This window comes from Microtus ochrogaster, chromosome 4 (assembly GCF_000317375.1).
Source record: "Microtus ochrogaster isolate Prairie Vole_2 chromosome 4, MicOch1.0, whole genome shotgun sequence".
In the NCBI taxonomy this organism is placed as follows: domain Eukaryota; kingdom Metazoa; phylum Chordata; class Mammalia; order Rodentia; family Cricetidae; genus Microtus; species Microtus ochrogaster.
The window spans coordinates 33749113-33754260 of NC_022011.1; positions in this window are offsets into that span (position 1 = coordinate 33749113).

A 5148-nucleotide genomic window follows, 5' to 3' on the forward strand; every position below is an offset into this window, starting at 1 on the left:
TAGTAGAGAACTGTTCTACTATTTGAATTCTGAGAAAAAGGATAAAAATAGCTATTTTTTTTCTCTTTTTATGAAAAGCTTTATTTTATTTTTAGGTGTGTGTGTGTGTGTGTGTGTGTGTGTGTGTGTGTGTGTGTGTGTGTGTGTGTATGTGGGGTAGGTGCACCTGAATGCAGGTAGCCACAGATGGAAATGCCAGATCCCTGGAGCTGGAGCTGCAGATGATTGTGAACCTATTGACATAAGCACTGGAACCTGAACTCAGGACCTCGGCAAGAACATCAAGATCTTCTAACCTTTAAGTCATCCCTCCAGCCCCTATTCTGGTTTTTCTACTTAGTCATATGACTAAACCCATTCTGAAAGACAATTATCAATTGAAAATACTTATAAAAATCATGTGTGAGCTGGGCGGTGGTAGCATACGCCTTTAATCCCAGCACTCAAGAGGCAGAGACAGGTGGATCTCTGTGAATTCGAGGTCAGCCTGGTCTATAAGAGCTAGTTCCAGGACAAGCTCCAAAGCTACAGAAAAACCCTGTCGCAAAAAAAAAAAAAAAAAAAAAAATCACTTGCGACTATAGCACAAATTCTAATTGGTATTAATAATAAAAACACAGAGTCAGATTTAGGGGTTAATTCTGTAGATCAGAGAGGCCAGCCTCTTGAGAGTTCTTTTACCTCTACCAACGCTTAGTCCGATAGAGTGATTCTGTCCTGAGACTACATCTTTGTCCACCAAACCTCAGACTGCAACTGTCCCCACCAAACTTCAGACTGCACAGAGCTCCTGTCTCCTCCTGCCTTATATTCCTCTCTCCAGCAAGCCATGTCTCTCCTGTTTCTACCTTTCTAGTACTGGGATTAAAGGCACAGAATCCCCGCTGCGGGGGTCGCCTTTGTGTGAGCTGTTTCTCTTTTAAGCAGATTCAATCTTGTGTAGCCCAGGGTGGCCTTGAAAGGAAAGAGATCCCTCTGCCTCTGTCTCCCAAATCCTGGGATTAAAGGTGTGTGTCACCATTCCTTGGCCCCTTGGCTTAGCTCTGCACTCTGATCTTCAGGCAAGCTTTATTTGTTAAAACATAATCAAAATAGCACTACAGGCGACAGGAGTCACCTACTGAATTCAGCGGCCATCTGTCTGGTCTGTTAGCATCACCAAGGGCAGAGTAGAGCAGACAAGCTCCTGCGGAGAATTCAGATGCCACTGTTATCTGCTCAGTTCTCTGGAGATGGAGCTAATCACTTCCAGGGGACTTAAGAAGAGAGAAACACATTATGAGACCCCAGTGATGCCATCACCAGTCTGCAGAGTTTGTGAAACTTTTCAGGGCAAAGTCGTGTATTGCTTGGGGGAGTCTTCAGGATAAATACAAGGAACAGTGGAAATACTGCAGTAAGAACAGAATGGCTGAAGGGGTACATGGTGAATCACAGTCTCTGTTTCTTTTCAGATTTTAATTCCATTTGCTGAAGAGAACTACCACAGAGGGACCGTGAAAATAGAATCTGTTGTAGGGGACTTTAGCAGTTGTTTTTGGTGATGTGAGACTGTGTTTCTGGTTTTACTTTGAAAAAGTTCCACGCTTATTTTATAAACATCTACGAAATCAAACACTTCCCGACCAAGTGGAATGGTATCTGGGAAGTGTTTCAGAACAATCCAGGGATCGGAGAAAAAAATAAATGAGGTATAGTTTAACAATATGGTGGGCAATGGACAACTGCCACATGGGTCACATGGTAATTGCTATAATGCAGGTTTGATGGATTCTTTCTTGAGTGGGCAGAACAAACCTAGATTCATAAGAAAAGTGAGAAAGAACTCTGGAAAGGGGGTTCCAGGGAGGAATAGAAGCTCATTGGCCTGCCCCAGTGGGGTTTATGGATCCTATGGAGGGAACAAAGTGGAGATTGGGTAGTATTTATTGGGATTGGTTGTTTTTAATTGCATCATGGGTCAAGTCGGTGAAGAGTCCACATACCCTATGCATGTTCCCTTAAACCAACATGGCCCAGTGGTAGGAAGGGTTACTTTATTCATTCAGGGAAGGGGTCATGTGTGCTAAGAAAACAGCTCATGATTCATTATGGGTTCAGTCCTTATTGCCTAGGGAAACTAACTCCCGCTTTTGTTATACTGTTCTCTTTACTTTTAAATGTACTTAATGTTAAAAATAAAAAACAAAGTCTTGAAACCAATGACAACAGCAGCAGCAACAACAACAGCAGTAACAACAACAGCATCAACAACAATAACAACAGCAAAAACAACAGCAGCAATAACAACAACAGCAACAACAACAATAACAACAACAGCAGCAGCAACAACAATAACAATAACAGCAGCTGCAACAATAACAGCAGCAGCAGCAACAATAACAAAAGCAGAAACAGCAACAACAACAGCAGCAGCAGCAACAACCACAGCAGCAAAAACCAAACCAACCCTAAGAGTAAGCTAGGAAAAGAAGCAGGGTCGGTCTCGAGAAAGAGTGTCTGTGAAAGGTCATGGTGTCCCCAAGGCCAAGGAAAGAGGGTCCCAAGAGGCCAGAAGAGGCTGGAGGCAATGCCACCAAGCATCCAGGGCAGAGTCTACTTGACACACGCATCCAAGGATGCAGAGGGCTGAGCTGGGAAGGAGGGAGCTTGGAAAGCCGTCTGCCTGTGATCAGGCAGGCCTTGCTGGAAATAGATACAATAGGGTCCAGGTGTGTGTGTGTGTGTGTGTGTGTGTGTGTTTGTGTGTAATAGTGCATAAGTGCATGTGTGCAGAGGTGTACATGTATATGTGCATGCAGGCTTGTGGAAGCCAGAGACCAACCTCAGATATTGTACTCAGAAGCCACCCACCGTTTGAGACAGGGTCTCCCCTGATCCAGAGTTGGTCAAATAGCTTAGGATGGCTAGCCAGCAAGTCCCAGAAATCCTCCTGTTTCTACCTCCATATTTCAGGGACTAGAAACACTCCCATGCTCGGCATTTCTTACATGTGTTTTTGTGGCTTGAACTTGAGTCCTCATGCTTGTTTGGTAAGCACTTTACTGACTGAGCCATCTCCCCAGCCCTCGACTGGTTTGAAAACATTAGATACTTGAACATGCTAGATGTTTTAGAAGGACTCCCACAGAGGGAAAGACGATTTCATGAATGAAACATTTAGACAATCCAGACTCTGAGTGATAGGCAGTTTTGAAGAGTTGAGAAATGGGGAGGACGGAAGCACTGGAGAGGGCTCTCCAAAGCTCCGTGCTCCCAATGAGTGCTCATCAGAATCCCCAGGAATCTTAATAAAATGAAATCCCTCCTTGTCTCCAGCCCTTGAAGATGCTAGTCTCAAAAAAATGTGGAGATTTTAATATAATATAGAAAGCTACAGTGTGTAAAAGTCCTCCAGTAAACCCTGCTGCTGACATTAAACTCATGGAATGCTCTTTCAATCTTTTTCAAAAGATAAATATGTAAGTGTGTCCCTAGGGTGAAAGGAATATTTATCTGGCTTGAAAGCCTGGAACAAAGGAGCAGGCCCAATTAGCCTTCTATAATCACTCAAGGGGCTGGAGAGATGGCTCCACAGTTCACAGCGCTTCCTGCACTGCAGATAACCTAAGTTTATTTCCGGACAATCACTGGGCAGCTCACAACTGCAGGCAACTCCAGCGCCAGGGGATCTGACACCCTCTTCAGGCCTCTGCGGGCACCTGGGCTCACATGAATGTACACCATCCCCCTCTCCATAAGTGACAACAAACAAAGGACCAAACCAAACAAACACTCAAACACCAGGACTGACAGATACATCTCTGAACACAGAAACAGATTTCGCTACCAGGGGCACCAGGGGCCTTGAGATAACCTCGAGTGTGCTCCCATTTGATTGTTTATGTGTCCAGAACATGGACTGTTCTTATCCTGTGTGTCCTGTAGACTCACAAATAAAGGCTGGGTTAAAGAGAGATGGCAGAGAAAGAGCCAAGGGCTTCAACTGGGCCAGGTCTTAGGCTGGGCTGGCAATGACCTGGCTCTGCTCGCAGTTTGGCCCCCTGTGCAGATCTGATCAATGCCATTGTGGGTAATAGTTCCTATGCACCCAGACTTTCTTTGGGGAAAGCTAGGACTTTAGAATGGTAACATTTAGGTAGCAGCAACTGGTAAAACACACCATACAGGTCACAGTGACTGTATTAGCCAACAGCTTCAATGAGAAACTTAACAACCTCAATAATTTAACTGGGTTGTAAGTCTTGGAGGATCAGGCTTTCTAGACAGGGTGTCGATTCCATCTGCTATCAGAAGAAAAAAGAGTGGAAACGCGTCTCCTACCACTTGAGCAGTTAGCCAATCAAGGTGGCTTAATACACAAATAGTCAGAATATGTAACAATTGGCAACACCAGCCTCTCTGCTTCTGCCATGGACCCTTGCGAGCATCTTGTTTTCCCCATAGATAAGTGTCTTTGCTTCTCTTCATGCTGCTGTGATAAAAAATATCCTGTTGAAAGCAACTTAAGGGGAAAGCATGGATTTCAGCTCCCGAGTTCAGATGCAGCCTGTCGCAGTGGGAGGATACAGAGGGCATGCAGGAAGGGCTGGTCCCGTGGCATTCAGTTGTATGCATATCTGTGCTCGGCTTGCTTTCTCCACTTCCGTGTCCTCTGCCTAGGGAAGAGTACTACCCACAGTGGGTGGGGCTTCTCGTCTCAAATAATATAATCAAGACAACCCTCCACAGACGTACCTTTAGGTCAGCCTGATCTAGACGGTCCCTCGGTCCCTCCCTGGGCACTCCCTTTCCAGGTGACCGTGTTGAGTTGATGATTATGACTAGCCATCACAACAAGCAACAAGCACCACAAGCCTCAATGTGCACGCGCCAGGGGAGGGTGAAGTTGAGACAGGATCTCACTGTGTAAACTCAAGGTAGCCCTGAACTCTTTGTAGCCCTGCAGTTTACCTGTCTCAGCCCTTGGAGTGTTGGGTTACAGGTATATGCCACCTTCTCTGGATTTGATTCACCTTCTCTCAATTACCCCCTAATTATGTCCGTGTGTCTGAAACGGAGGTCTAGCTCACTCTGAAGCCATCTATGCTGTCTCAGTAGACAGTATGCTATCTAGGCTGTCTCAGTAGACAGTATGCTATCTAGGCT